The sequence below is a fragment of the Lolium perenne genome, chromosome 3 (assembly GCF_019359855.2).
Source record: "Lolium perenne isolate Kyuss_39 chromosome 3, Kyuss_2.0, whole genome shotgun sequence".
NCBI classification, from domain to species: Eukaryota; Viridiplantae; Streptophyta; class Magnoliopsida; order Poales; family Poaceae; genus Lolium; species Lolium perenne.
The window spans coordinates 275569561-275586523 of NC_067246.2; positions in this window are offsets into that span (position 1 = coordinate 275569561).

Consider the following 16963-nt stretch of genomic DNA (forward strand, 5'->3'; position numbering starts at 1 on the left):
CTAATGTTTTATCCCTAGTGGCAACAGCACATCCATAACCTTAGTGGTTCTTGTCACTCCTCCGCATTCACAGAGGCATGAACCCCCTATCGAGCAAAAATACTCCCTCTTGGAGTTACTAGCAACAACTTGGCCAGAGCATCTACTAATAACGGAGAGCAGGCAAGATCATAAACAACACATAAGCATAGCTTTGATAATCAACATAACAAGTATTCTCTATTCATCGGATCCCAACAAACGCAACATATAGAATTACAGATAGATGATCTTGATCATGTTAGGCAGCTCACAAGATCCGACAATGATAGCACAATGGGGAGAAGACAACCATCTAGCTACTGCTATGGACCCATAGTCCAGGGGTAGACTACTCACACATCACACCGGAGGCGACCATGGCGGCGTAGAGTCCTCCGGGGAGATGATTCCCCTCTCCGGCAGGTGCCGGAGGCGATCTCTGGATCCCCCGAGATGGGATCGGCGGCGGCGGCGTCTCTCGGGAAGGTTTTCCGTCTCGTGGTTCTCAGATCGGGGTTTCGTCACGGAGACTTTTATAGGCGAAAGGGCAGGTCAAGAGGCGGCACGGGGGCCCCACACCACGTGGCCGCGCGGCCAAGGGGGGGCCGCGCCGCCTATAGTGTGGCCCCTCCGTGGCCCCTCTTCGTCTCTCCTTCGGACTTCGGAAGCTTCGTGAGAAAATAGGCCCTGGGCTTTAATTTCGTCCAATTCCGAGAATATTTCCTTACTAGGATTTCTGAAACCAAAAACAGTAAAAACAAAGAATCGGCACTTCGGCATCTTGTTAATAGGTTAGTTCCAGAAAATGCACGAATATGACATAAAGTGTGCATAAAACATGTAGATAACATCAATAATGTGGCATGGAACATAAGAAATTATCGATACGTCGAGACGTATCAGCATCCCCAAGCTTAGTTCTGCTCGTCCCGAGGTGTAAAACGATAACACGAGATAATTTAGGAGTGACATGCCATCATAATCTTGATCATACTATTTGTAAAGCATATGTAGTGAATGCAGCGATCTAACAATGTATATGACATGAGTAAACAAGTGAATCATATAGCAAAGACTTTTCATGAATAGCACTTCAAGACAAGCATCAATAAGTCTTGCATAAGAGTTAACTCATAAAGCAATAATTCAAAGTAAAGGCATTGAAGCAACACAAAAGAAGATTAAGTTTCAGCGGTTGCTTTCAACTTGTAACATGTATATCTCATGGATATTGTCAACATAGAGTAATATAATAAGTGCAATAAGCAAATATGTAGGAATCAATGCACAGTTCACACAAGTGTTTGCTTCTTGAGGTGGAGAGAGATAGGTGAACTGACTCAACATTGAAAGTAAAAGAATGGTCCTCCATAGAGGAAAAGCATCGATTGCTATATTTGTGCTAGAGCTTTGATTTTGAAAACATGAAACAATTTTGTCAACGGTAGTAATAAAGCATATGTATCATGTAAATTATATCTTACAAGTTGCAAGCCTCATGCATAGTATACTAATAGTGCCCGCACCTTGTCCTAATTAGCTTGGACTACCGGATCATCACAATGCATTGTTTTTACCAAGTGTCACAAAGGGGTACCTCTATGCCGCTTTGTACAAAGGTCTAAGGAGAAAGCTCGCATTGGATTTCTCGCTATTGATTATTCTTCAACTTAGACATCCATACCGGGACAACATAGACAACAGATAATGGACTCCTCTTTTATGCATAAGCATATAACAACAATTAATAATTTTCTCATTTGAGATTTGAGGATTGTTGTCCAAAACTGAAACTTCCACCATGGAACATGGCTTTAGTTAGCGGCCCAATGTTCTTCTCTAACATATGCATGCTTAACCCTATGGTGGTAGATCTCTCTTACTTCAGACAAGACGAACATGCATAGCAACTCACATGAAATTCAACAAAGAGTAGTTGATGGCGTCCCCGAAACATGGTTATCGCACAACAAGCAACTTAATAAGAGATAAAGTGCATAATTACATATTCAATACCACAATAGTTTAAAGCTATTTGTCCCATGAGCTATATATTGCAAAGGTGAATGATGGAATTTTAAAGGTAGCACTCAAGCAATTTACTTTGGAATGGCGGAAAATACCATGTAGTAGGTAGGTATGGTGGACACAAATGGCATAGTGGTTGGCTCAAGCATTTTGGATGCATGAGAAGTATTCCCTCTCGATACAAGGTTTAGGCTAGCAAGGCTTATTTGAAACAAACACAAGGATGAACCGGTGCAGCAAAACTCACATAAAAGACATATTGAAAACATTATAAGACTCTACACCGTCTTCCTTGTTGTTCAAACTCAATACTAGAAATTATCTAGACCTTAGAGAAACCAAATATGCAAACCAAATTTTAGCATGCTCTATGTATTTCTTCATTAATGGGTGCAAAGCATACGATGCAAGAGCTTAATCATGAGCACAACAATTGCCAAGTATCACATTACCCAAGACATTTATAGCAATTACTACATGTATCATTTTCCAATTCCAACCATATAACAATTTAACGAAGGAGAAACTTCGCCATGAATACTATGAGTAGAAACCAAGGACATACTTGTCCATATGCTACAGCGGAGCGTGTATCTCTCCCATAAAGTGAATGCTAGGATCCATTTTATTCAAACAAAACAAAAAAAAAAAACCGACGCTCCAAGAAAAAGCACATAAGATGTGATGGAATAAAAATATAGTTTCAGGGGAGGAACCTGATAATGTTGTCGATGAAGAAGGGGATGCCTTGGGCATCCCCAAGCTTAGACGCTTGAGTCTTCTTGATATATGCAGGGGTGAACCACCGGGTGCATCCCCAAGCTTAGAGCTTTCACTCTCCTTGATCATGTTGCATCATACTCCTCTCTTGATCCTTGAAAACTTCCTCCACACCAAACTCGAAACAACTCATTAGAGGGTTAGTGCACATTATAAATTGACGTATTCAGAGGTGACACAATCATTCTTAACACTTCTGGACATTGCATAATGCTACTGGACATTAGTGGATCAAAGAAATTCATCCAACATAGCGAAAGAGGCAATGCGAAATAAAAGGCAGAATCTGTCAAAACAGAACAGTTCGTATTGACGAATTTTAAAATGGCACCAGACTTGCTCAAATGAAAATTCTCAAATTGAATGAAAGTTGCGTACATATCTGAGGATCATGCACGTAAATTGCCTTAATTTTCTGAGTTACCTACAGGGAGGTGGACCCAGATTCGTGACAGCAAAGAAATCTGGAACTGTGCAGTAATCCAAATCTAGTACTTACTTTTCTATCAACGGCTTAACTTGGCACAACAAAACACAAAACTAAGATAAGGAGAGGTTGCTACAGTAGTAAACAACTTCCAAGACACAAAATAAAAACAAAGTACTGTAGGTAAAAACATGGGTTGTCTCCCATAAGCGCTTTTCTTTAACGCCTTTCAGCTAGGCGCAGAAAGTGTGTATCAAGTATTATCAAGAGATGAAGTGTCAACATCATAATTTGTTCTCATAATAGAATCACAAGGTACCTTCATTCTCTTTCTAGGGAAGTGTTCCATACCTTTCTTGAGAGGAAATTGATATTTTATATTACCTTCCTTCATATCAATGATAGCACCAACAAATAAGAAAAGGTCTTCCCAATATAATGGGGCAAGATGCATTGTATTCAATATCCAAGACAACAAAATCAACGGGAACCAGGTTATTGTTAATGGTAATGCGAACATTATCAACTTTACCCAAAGATTTCTTTGTAGAATGATCAGCAAGATTAACATCCAAATAACAATTTTTCAGCGATGGCAAGTCAAGCATATTATAAATTTTCTTAGGCATAACAGAGATACTTGCACCAAGATCACATAAAGCATTACAATCAAAATCTTTAATCTTCATCTTAATGATGGGCTCCCAACCATCCTCTAACTTTTTAGGAATAGAGGCTTCACGCTCTAGTTTCTCTTTTCTAGCTTTTATGAGAGCATTTGTAATATGATGCGTGAAAGCCAAATTTATAGCACTAGCATTAGGACTTTTAGCAAGTTTTTGCAAGAACTTTATAACTTCAGAGATGTGGCAATCATCAAAATTCAAACCATTATAATCTAAAGCAATGGGATCATCATCCCCAATGTTGGAAAAAATTTCAGCAGCTTTATCACAGACATGATTTCCAAATAGCTTTTAGCAGCTTTCAGCAGTTTTTCGCGCTTTGCATTGAAGTGGAAACATTGCTAACACCAATTCTTTTATTAGTATGAGTAGGAGGTGCAGCAACATGTGTAGCATTAGCATTACTAGTGGTGGTAATAGTCCAAACTTTAGCTATATTCTTCTCTTTAGCTAGTTTTTCATTTTCTTCTCTATCCCACCTAGCACGCAGCTTCAGCCATTAATCTTATATTCTCATTAATTCTAACTTGAATGGCATTTGCTGTAGTAGTAATTTTATTATGATGATTCTCATTAGTCATAACTTTCGATTTCAAAAGATCAACATCAAGACAAGACTATCAACTTTAGAAGCAAGTATATCAATTTTCCCAAGCTTTTCTTCAACAGATTTGTTAAAAGCAGTTTGTGTACTAATAAATTCCTTAAGCATGGCTTCAAGTCCAGGGGTGAACTCCTATTATTGTTGTAAGAATTCCCATAAGAATTACCATAGCCGTTGCCATTATTATAAGGATATGGCCTATAGTTGTTACTAGAATTGTTCGGTAAGCATTGTTGTTGAAATTATTATTTTTAATGAAGTTTACATCAACATGTTCTTCTTGTGCAACCAATGAAGCTAATGGAACATTATTAGGATCAATATTAGTCCTATCATTCACAAGCATAGACATAATAGCATCGATCTTATCACTCAAGGAAGAGGTTTCTTCGATTAATTTACCTTCTTACCTTGTGGAGCTCTTTCCGTGTGCCATTCAGAGTAGTTGATCATCATATTATCAAGAAGCTTTGTTGCTTCACCAAGAGTGATGGACATAAAGGTACCTCCAGCAGCTGAATCCAATAAATTCCGTGAAGAAAAATTTAGTCCTGCATAGAAGGTTTGGATGATCATCCAAGTAGTCAGTCCATGGGTTGGGCAATTTTTAACCAGAGATTTCATTCTTTCCCAAGCTTGAGCAACATGTTCAGTATCTAATTGTTTAAAATTCATTATGCTACTCCTCAAAGATATAATTTTAGCAGGGGGATAATATCTACCAATAAAAGCATCCTTGCATTTAGTCCATGAATCGATACTATTCTTAGGCAGAGATAGCAACCAATCTTTAGCTCTTCCTCTTAATGAGAAAGGGAACAATTTTAGTTTAATAATATCACCATCTACATCTTTATATTTTTGCATTTCACATAGTTCAACAAAATTATTAAGATGGGCAGCAGCATCATCGTAACTAACACTTAAAATTGCTCTCGCATAACAAGATTGATAAAGCAGGTTTAATTTCAAAGAATTCTGCTGTAGTAGCAGGTGAAGCAATAGGTGTGCATAAGAAATCATTATTATTTGTGGTTGTGAAGTCACACAACTTAGTGTTTTCAGCGTTGGCCATTTTAGCAACAGTAAATAAAGCAAACTAGATAAAGTAAATGCAAGTAAACTAATTTTTTTGTGTTTTTGATATAGCAAACAAGATAACAAGTAAAGTAAAACTAGCAACTAATTTTTTTGTATTTTGATTTAGTGCAGCAAACAAAGTAATAAATAAAACTAAGCAAGACAAAAACAAAGTAAAGAGATTGAGAAGTGGAGACTCCCCTTGCAGCGTGTCTTGATCTCCCGGCAACGGCGCCTTTAAAATATGCTTGATGGCGTGTATTTCACACGTTCGTTGGGCAACCCCAAGAGGAAGGTATGATGCGCACAGCAGCAAGTTTTCCCTCGTAAAGAAACCAAGGTTTATCGAACCAGGAGGAGCCAAGAAGCACGTTGAAGGTTGATGGCGGCGGGATGTAGTGCGGCGCAACACCAGAGATTCCGGCGCCAACGTGGAACCCGCACAACACAACCAAAGTACTTTGCCCCAACGAAACAGTTGAGGTTGTCAATCTCACCGGCTTGTCAGTAACAAAGGATTAATCGTATTGTGTGGAAGATGATTGTTTGCGTAAAAACAAGAGAACAAAGATTGCGATGAGATTGTATTTCAAGAAAGAGAATTGGACCGGGGTCCACGGTTTCACTAGAGGTGTCTCTCCCATAAGACGAACGACATGTTGGGTGAACAAATTACAGTTGGGCAATTGACAAATAAAGAGAGCATGACCATGCACATACATATCATGATGAGTATAGTGAGATTTAATTGGGCATTACGACAAAGTACATAGACCGTCATCCAACCGCATCTATGCCTAAAAAGTCCACCTTCAAAGTTATCATCCGAACCCTCCAGTATTAAGTTGCTAACAACAGACAATTGCATTAAGTATTGCGCGTAATGTAACTAGTGACTACATCCTTGAACATAGCACTAATGTTTTATCCCTAGTGGCAACAGCACATCCATAACCTTAGTGGTTCTTGTCACTCCTCCGTATTCACAGAGGCATGAACCCACTATCGAGCATAAATACTCCCTCTTGGAGTTACTAGCATCAACTTGGCCAGAGCATCTACTAATAACGGAGAGCATGCAAGATCATAAACAACACATAAGCATAGCTTTGATAATCAACATAACAAGTATTCTCTATTCATCGGATCCCAACAAACGCAACATATAGAATTACAGATAGATGATCTTGATCATGTTAGGCAGCTCACAAGATCCGACAATGATAGCACAATGGGGAGAAGACAACCATCTAGCTACTGCTATGGACCCATAGTCCAGGGGTAGACTACTCACACATCACACCGGAGGCGACCATGGCGGCGTAGAGTCCTCCGGGAGATGATTCCCCTCTCCGCAGCAGGTGCCGGAGGCGATCTCCTGGATCCCCCGAGATGGGATCGGCGGCGGCGGCGTCTCTGGAAGGTTTTCCGTCTCGTGGTTCTCGGTACTGGGGTTTTCGTCACGGAGACTTTTTATAGGCGAAAGGGCAGGTCAAGAGGCGGCACGGGGGCCCCACACCACAGGGCCGCGCGGCCAAGGGGGGCCGCGCCGCCCTATAGTGTGGCCCCTCCGTGGCCCCTCTTCGTCTCTCCTTCGGACTTCTGGAAGCTTCGTGAGAAAATAGGCCCCTGGGCTTTAATTTCGTCCAATTCCGAGAATATTTCCTTACTAAGATTTCTGAAACCAAAAACAGCAGAAAACAGCAACTGGCACTTCGGCATCTTGTTAATAGGTTAGTTCCAGAAAATGCACGAATATGACATAAAGTGTGCATAAAACATGTAGATAACATCAATAATGTGGCATGGAACATAAGAAATTATCGATACGTCGGAGACGTATCAGCGGACCGTGTCGAGCTACCTTATCTTATGCTTTTCTCTTATGTCGAACTAGTTCGTTGTGCATGTCGGAAGGTCTCATTGGGGCGACACCTTTCTTTTATGTGATGTTGTCGTACTGCTCGTGTCGGACCATGTGCTTGTGTGTTGTATTCATATTTTGTCGGTCTTGTAATGGTTATGTCGTGTACTCTACCAGTTAAGGCTTCATTAATTTAAAGCCGGACTCTATCTTGAGCCTTCCCTCTAAAAAAAGGAAAGCTCGGTTTGAGATTAAGAAATATAGTACTTTCTCCGTTCCAAAGTATTTCAACTTTATTAAAAATTAGATTTAGATGTATCTACGAGTATATCAAATCTTTTTTCTATTTCAAGGAAAGAAAAAAATCAGATCTACTATGCTATTAGACATTGTTTGTTTCACTCAGGCCCAAAGCCACCATCCATAATCCCCGATCTATGTGGATCGTGCGTGGCAAAAAGGTAACATGAATCTTCTGGGAGAAAAAATTGCACTACTATATGTTGTTGCGATTCCTGCTAGATACATATAAATTTAAATAAGTATAAGACATACTTTTATGGATAGAGATCGTATTAAATTTAAATCTTATTTAACGACTCATAAAGTTTGGCAAATCTACTAGATATAAAATGAGTGCATTTACCATCCTTGCTAAGGGCTTCACCATGACACCCGTATTGGTGCATCACCCTGCGCATGATACGACCATGTTATTCGTGGGTCGCCATACCAACACGAGAAAGACTTGTACAATTGGAGACATGGCCTTCCTCTCGTCAAGGGTGAGCCCACCGTCTAGTAGTATAAATAGGTCTCACTACCACAGGGGAGGAAACTAAGCAACCAAACAATCTATAAAAGCAACGCCGTTCTTCCTGTTTGGGTATCGTTTTCGAAGCAGACAACGGATGGTGGTGGTGCCGAGGTGGAGCGGTGTGCTTTATAGGCTTCTCGATGATCTCTCAGGCTAAACTAAGAGGGTACTGTGGATTTGTTGTGCGGCCCTATGCTGGGGACTTTGAAACATTAGAAACAAGTTTACTATTGATGGGCTTTTCCCTTCGCAACCTAATGACGTCTTATATAAAATGTTGATGTACTTACAGGCGTGGAAGCCAGTGGCTACGCGGCAGGACCGCGAGGTGTTGGAGTTGGCGATCGGGAGACTTCGCTCGCTCCACGCCAACATCCGGGACCGCCCGGCGTGAGGACCTCCGTCGGCGGACCGTGTCGAGCTACCTTATCTTATGCTTTTCTCTTATGTCGAACTAGTTCGTTGTGCACGTCGGAAGGTCTCGTTGGGGCGACACCTTTTGTTTATGTGCTGTTGTCATACTCGGACCCCATGTGCTTGTGTGTTGTATTCATACTTTGTCGGTCTTGTAATGGTTATGTCGTGTACTCTACCAGTTAAGGCTTCATTAATTTAAAGCCGAACTCTATCTTGAGCCTTCCCTCTAAAAAAAGGAAAGCTCGGTTTGAGATTAAGAAATACATTACTTTCTCCGTTCCAAAGTATTTCAACTTTATTAAAAATTAGATTTAGATGTATCTACGAGTATATCAAATCTTTTTTTCTATTTCAAGGAAAGAAAAAAAAATCAGATCTACTATGCTATTAGACACTGTCTGTTTCACTCAGGCCCAAAGCCACCATCCATAATCCCCGATCTATGTGGATCGTGCGTGGCAAAAAGGTAACATGAATCTTCTGGGAGAAAAAATTGCACTACTATATGTTGTTGCGATTCCTGCTAGATACATATAAATTTAAGGGTGTGCCTATGTCTCAGTCGACTGAGATTTTCTTAAGTCTCAGTCACCTTAGAAAAATGCAACTGCAGTTCAAAAAAATGTGCAACTCGGATCAGTTGCACTTTTTTAGTAGAAAAGTGCAATTGCACTTTTTTAACAGAAAAGTGCAACTCAAGTTCATTTTTGTGGGTGACTAAGACTAATATGTTCCATGGGTTTCTTAATTTTCGCATCAAACCATCCATGTCTTAACTCAGGAAATAATTTTAAAAGCTCACTGTTGCTTTCCATTATGCCAAACTAGTGTAAAACAAGAAACAAAAAGATGCAATTGCAGGATCTAAATTAAATAGCTTCGAGCACTTACAACGGCGCCGAAAAATAGCTTAGTAGCCGAGATCTGGAGTGTGAGTACCTTTTACCTTTCCTCCCCGGCAACGGCGCCAGAAAAGTGCTTGATGTCTACGGGTGCTTCTATTCTTGTAGACAGTGTTGGGCCTCCAAGAGCAGAGGTTTGTAGAACAGCAGCAAGTTTCCCTTAAGTGGATCACCCAAGGTTTAGCGAACTCAGGGAGGAAGAGGTCAAAGATATCCCTCTCATGCAACCCTGCAACCACAATACAAGAAGTCTCTTGTGTCCCCAACACACCCAATACACTTGTCAGATGTATAGGTGCACTAGTTCGGCGAAGAGATAGTGAAATACAGGTGGTATGGATGAATATGTGCAGCAGTAACGGCACCAGAAAATAGCTTGATGCTACAACTGGCGTGTGGTTGATGGTGGTAATATGGCAGGCAGTACAGATGCAGTAAAACAGTAAACAAGCGATGATTGCAGTATTTAGGAACAAGGCCTAGGGATTATACTTTCACTAGTGGACACTCTCAACATTGATCACATAACAGAATAGATAAATGCTATACTCTACACTCTCTTGTTGGATGATGAACACCACTAATTGTGTAGGATTACACGAACCCTCAATGCCGGAGTTAACAAGCTCCACAATATTCGATATTCATGTTTAAATAACCTTAGAGTGCACGATAGATCAACACAACTAAACCAAGTACTAACATAGCATGCACACTGTCACCATCACACTATGAAGGAGGCATAGATCACATCAATACTATCATAGCAATAGTTAACTTCATAATCTACAAGAGATTACAATCATAACCTACGCCAAGTAGTACACGATGCACACACTGTCACCATTACACCGTGCAGGAGGAATAGAGTACTTTAATAACATCACTAGAGTAGCACATAGATGAATAGTGATACAAAACTCATATGAATCTCAATCATGTAAGGCAGCTTATGAGATTATTGTATTGAAGTACATAGGAGAGAGATTAACCACATAGCTACCGGTACAGCCCTTAGCCTCGATGGAGAACTACTCCCTCCTCATGGGAGACAACATCGTTGATGAAGATGGCGGTGGAGATGGCAGCGGTGTCGATGGAGAAGCCTTTCGGGGGCACTTCCCCGTCCCGGCGGCGTGCCGGAACAGAGACTCTGTCCCCGCATCTTGGCTTCGCGATGGCGGCGGCTACGGAAGGTTTTTCGTACCGTGGCTTTTTCGTCTCGAAGATTTAGGTCGTGGACCTTTATATAGGCGAAGAGGCGGAGTCGGAGGGTCGACGAGGCGGCGACACGAGGGGGCGCGGCCCACCCCGGCCGCGCCAAATATCATCCGGGCCCACAGGGCCCTCCTCTGGTGGCTCTCGGGTGTTCTGGAAGCTTCATGCAATTCTAAGACTCTGGGCGTTGATTTCGTCCAATTCCGAGAATATTTCCTTACTAGGATTTCTGAAACCAAAAACAGCAGAAAATAGAGACTGACACTTCGGCATCTCGTCAATAGGTTAGTTCCGGAAAACACATAAATATGACATAAAGTATGCATAAAACATGTAGGTATCATCAATAAAGTGGCATGGAACATAAGAAATTATCGATACGTTGGAGACGTATCAGCATCCCCAAGCTTAGTTCCTGCTCGTCCCGAGTAGGTAAACGATAACAAAGATAATTTCTGGAGTGACATGCCATCATAATCTTGATCATACTATTGTAAGCACATGTAATGAATGCAGCGATCAAACCAATGGTAAATGCAATGAGTAAACAAATGAATCATATAGCAAAGACTTTTCATGAATAGTACTTTCAAGACAAGCATCAATAAGTCTTGCATAAGAGTTAACTCATAAAGCAGTAATTCAAAGTAAAGGCATTGAAGCAACACAAGGGAAGATTAAGTTTTAGCGGTTGCTTTCAACTTGTAACATGTATATCTCATGGATATTGTCAACATAGAGTAATATAACAAGTGCAATATGCTAGTATGTAGGAATCAGTGCACAGTTAACACAAGTATTTGCTTCTAAGACAGAAGGAGATGGGTAAACTGACTCAACATAAAAGTAGAAGAAGGGCCCTTCGCAGAGGGAAGCATCGATTGCTATATTTGTGCTAGAGCTTTGGTTTTGAAAACAAGAAACAATTTTGTCAACGGTAGTAATAAAGCATATGTATCATGTAAATTATATCCTACAAGTTGCAAGCCTCATGCATAGTATACCAATAGTGCCCGCACCTTGTCCTAATTAGCTCGGATTACCTGGATTATCACCGCAATACATATGTTTTAACCAAGTGTCACAAAGGGGTACCTCTATGCCGCCTGTACAAAGGTCTAAGGAGAAAGCTCGCATTGGATTTCTCGCTTTTGATTATTCTCAACTTAGACATCCATACCGGGACAACATAGACAACAGATAATGGACTCCTCTTTAATGCATAAGCATTCAACACAATTAATATTCTCTTATGAGATTGAGGATATTTGTCCAAAACTGAAACTTCCACCATGGATCATGGCTTTAGTTAGCGGCCCAATGTTCTTCTCTAACAATATGCATGCTCAAATCATTCAACTCATGGTAAATCGCCCTTACTTCAGACAAGACGAACATGCATAGCAACTCACATGATATTCAACAAAGAGTAGTTGATGGCGTCCCCAGGAACATGGTTATCGCACAACAAGCAACTTATAAGAAATAAAATGCATAAGTACATATTCAATACCACAATAGTTTTTAGGCTATTTGTCCCATGAGCTATATATTGCAAAGGTGAAGGATAGAAATTTAAAGGTAGCACTCAAGAAATTTACTTTGGAATGACGGAGAAATACCATGTAGTAGGTAGGTATGGTGGACACAAGTGGCATAGTGGTTGGCTCAAGGATTTTGGATGCATGAGAAGTATCCCCTCTCAATACAAGGCTTAGGCTAGCAAGGTTATTTGAAACAAACACAAGTATGAACCGGTACAACAAAACTCACATAAAAGACATATTGTAAGCATTATAAGACTCTACACCATCTTCCTTGCTCAAACCCTTACTAGAAAATATCTAGACCTTAGAGAGACCAATCATGCAAACCAAATTATAGCAAGCTCTATGTATTTCTTCACTAATAGGTGCAAAGTATATGATGCAAGAGCTTAAACATGAGCACAACAATTGCCAAGTATCAAATTATTCAAGACATCATACCAATTACCTCATGTAGCATTTTCTGTTTCCAACCATATAACAATTAACAAAGCAGTTTCAACCTTCGCCATGAACATTAAAAGCTAAGAACACATGTGTTCATATGAACCAGCGGAGCGTGTCTCTCTCTCACACAAGCATTTATTTAAACAAAAAAAAACAAACAGACGCTCCAAGTAAAGTGCATAAGATGTGATGGAATAAAAATATAGTTTCACTAGAGGAACCTGATAATGTTGTCGATGAAGAAGGGGATGCCTTGGGCATCCCCAAGCTTAAATGCTTGAGTCTTCTTGAAATATGCAGGTATGAACCACCGGGGCATCCCCAAGCTTAGAGCTTTCACTCTTCTTGATCATATTGTATCATCCTCCTCTCTTGACCCTTGAAAACTTCCTCCACACCAAACTCGAAACAAACTCATTAGATGGTTAGTGCATAATCAAAAATTCACATGTTCAGAGGTGACACAATCATTCTTAACACTTCTGGACATTGCTCAAAGCTACTGGAAGTTAATGGAACAAAGAAATCCATTCCACATAGCAAAATAGGCAATGCGAAATAAAAGGCAGAATCTGTCAAAACAGAACAGTCTGTAAAGACGAATTTTATTGAGGCACCAGACTTGCTCAAATGAAAATGCTCAAATTGAATGAAAGTTGCGTACATATCTGAGGATCACTCACGTAAATTGGCATAATTTTCTGACTTACCTACAGAGAATTAGGCCCAGATTCGTGACAGCAAGAAATCTGTTTCTGCGCAGTAATCCAAATCTAGTATGAACCTTACTATCAAAGACTTTACTTGGCACAACAATGCAACAAAATTAAGATAAGGAGAGGTTGCTACAGTAGTAACAACTTCCAAGACACAAATATAAAATAAAAGTACTGTAGTAAAATAAACACATGGGTTATCTCCCAAGAAGTTCTTTCTTTATAGCCATTAAGATGGGCTCAGCAGTTTTAATGATGCACTCATAAAGATGAGAGTTGAAGCAAAAGAGAGCATCAAGAAGCAAATTCAAAACACATTTAAGTCTAACATGCTTCCTATGAAAAGGAATCTTGTAAATGAACAAGTTCATGAAGAGCAAAGTGACAAGCATAGGAAGATAAAACAGGTGTAGCTTCAAAAATTTCAGCACATAGAGAGGTGTTTTAATAACATGAAAATTTCTACAACCATATTTTCCTCTCTCATAATAATGTCCAGTAGCATCATGAGCAAACTCAACAATATAACTATCACATAAAGCATTCTTATCATGAGTCTCATGCATAAAATAATTACTCTCCACATAAGCATAATCAATTTTACTAGTAATAGTGGGAGCAAATTCAACAAAGTAGCTATCATTATTATTCTCATCATCAAATATAGGAGGCATATTGTAATCATATTCAAATTTATCCTCCATAACAGGCGGCACCATAAGACTACTATCATTATAATCATCATAAATAGGAGGCAAAGTATCATCAAAGTAAATTTTCCCCTCAATGCTTGGTGGACTAAAAAGATCATGCTCATCAAAACCAGCTTCCCCAAGCTTAGAATTTTCCATATCATTAGCAACAATGGTATTCAAAGTGTTCATACTAATATGTTCCATGGGTTTTTTAATTTTCGCATCAAACCATCCATGTCTTAACTCAGGAAATAATTTTAAAAGCTCACTGTTGCTTTCCATTATGCCAAACTAGTGTAAAACAAGAAACAAAAAGATGCAATTGCAGGATCTAAAGGAAATAGCTTCGAGCACTTACAACGGCGCCGAAAAATAGCTTAGTAGCCGAGATCTGGAGTGTGAGTACCTTTTACCTTTCCTCCTGCAAGAACGGCGCTTTAAAAGTGCTTGATGTCTACGGGTGCTTCTATTCTTGTAGACAGTGTTGGGCCTCCAAGAGCAGAGGTTTGTAGAACAGCAGCAAGTTTCCCTTAAGTGGATCACCCAAGGTTTATCGAACTCAGGGAGGAAGAGGTCAAAGATATCCCTCTCATGCAACCCTGCAACCACAATACAAGAAGTCTCTTGTGTCCCCAACACACCCAATACACTTGTCAGATGTATAGGTGCACTAGTTCGGCGAAGAGATAGTGAAATACAGGTGGTATGAATGAATATGAGCAGCAGTAACGGCACCAGAAAATAGCTTGATGCTACAACTGGCGTGTGGTTGATGGTGGTAATATGGCAGGCAGTACAGATGCAGTAAAACAGTAAACAAGCGATGATTGCAGTATTTAGGAACAAGGCCTAGGGATTATACTTTCACTAGTGGACACTCTCAACATTGATCACATAACATAATAGATAAATGCTATACTCTACACTCTCTTGTTGGATGATGAACACCACTAATTGTGTAGGATTACACGAACCCTCAATGCCGGAGTTAACAAGCTCCACAATATTCGATATTCATGTTTAAATAACCTTAGAGTGCACGATAGATCAACACAACTAAACCAAGTACTAACATAGCATGCACACTGTCACCATCACACTATGAAGGAGGCATAGATCACATCAATACTATCATAGCTATAGTTAACTTCATAATCTACAAGAGATACAATCATAACCTACGCCAACTACTACACGATGCACACACTGTCACCATTACACCGTGCAGGAGGAATAGAGTACTTTAATAACATCACTAGAGTAGCACATAGATGAATAGTGATACAAAACTCATATGAATCTCAATCATGTAAGGCAGCTCATGAGATCATTGTATTGAAGTACATATGAGAGAGATTAACCACATAGCTACCGGTACAACCCTTAGCCTCGATGGAGAACTACTCCCTCCTCATGGGAGATAGCAGCGTGGATGAAGATGGCGGTGGAGATGGCAGCGGTGTCGATGGAGAAGCCTTCCGGGGGCACTTCCCCGTCCCGGCGGCGTGCCGGAACAGAGACTCCTGTCCCCCAGATCTTGGCTTCGCGATGGCGGCGGCTCTGGAAGGTTTCTCGTACCGTGGCTTTTTTCGTCTCGAAGATTTAGGTCAGGGACCTTTATATAGGCGAAGAGGCGGAGTCGGAGGGTCGACGAGGCGGCGACACAGTAGGGGGGCGCGGCCCACCCCCTAGCCGCGCCAGCCTATCATCTGGGGCCCACAGGGCCCTCCTCTGGTGGCTCTCGGGTGTTCTGGAAGCTTCATGCAATTCTAAGACTCTGGGCGTTGATTTCGTCCAATTCCGAGAATATTTCCTTACTAGGATTTCTGAAACCAAAAACAGCAGAAAATAGGAACTGGCACTTCGGCATCTCGTCAATAGGTTAGTTCCGGAAAACACATAAATATGACATAAAGTATGCATAAAACATGTAGGTACCATCAATAAAGTGGCATGGAACATAAGAAATTATCGATACGTTGGAGACGTATCAGTCGCCATAGCAACACGAGAAAGACTTGTACAATTGGAGACATGGTCTTCCTCTCGTCAAGGGTGAGCCCACCGTCTAGTAGTATAAATAGGTCTCACTACCACAGGGGAGGAAGCTAAGCAACCAAACAATCTAGAAAAGCAACGCCGTTCTTCCTGTTGGGGTATCGTTTTCGAAGCAGACAACAGATGGTGGTGGTGCCGAGGTGGAGCGGTGTGCTTTATAGGCTTCTCGATGATCTCTCAGGCTAAACTAAGAGGGTACTGTGGATTTGTTGCGCGGCCCTATGCTGGGGACTTTGAAACATTAGAAACAAGTTTACCATTGATGGGCTTTTCCCTTCGCAACCTAATGACGTCTTATATAAAATGTTGATGTACTTACAGGCGTGGAAGCCAGTGGCTACGCGGCAGGACCGCGAGGCGTTGGAGTTGGCGATCGGGAGACTTCGCTCGCTCCACGCCAACATCCGGGACCGCCCGGCGTGAGGACCTCCGTCGGCGGACCGTGTCGAGCTACCTTATCTTATGCTTTTCTCTTATGTCGAACTAGTTCGTTGTGCATGTCGGAAGGTCTCGTTGGGGCGACACCTTTCGTTTATGTGTTGTTGTCGTACTGCTCGTGTCGGACCATGTGCTTGTGTGCTGTATTCATACTCTGTCGGTCTTGTAATGGTTATGTCGTGTACTCTACCAGTTAAGGTTTCATTAATTTAAAGCTG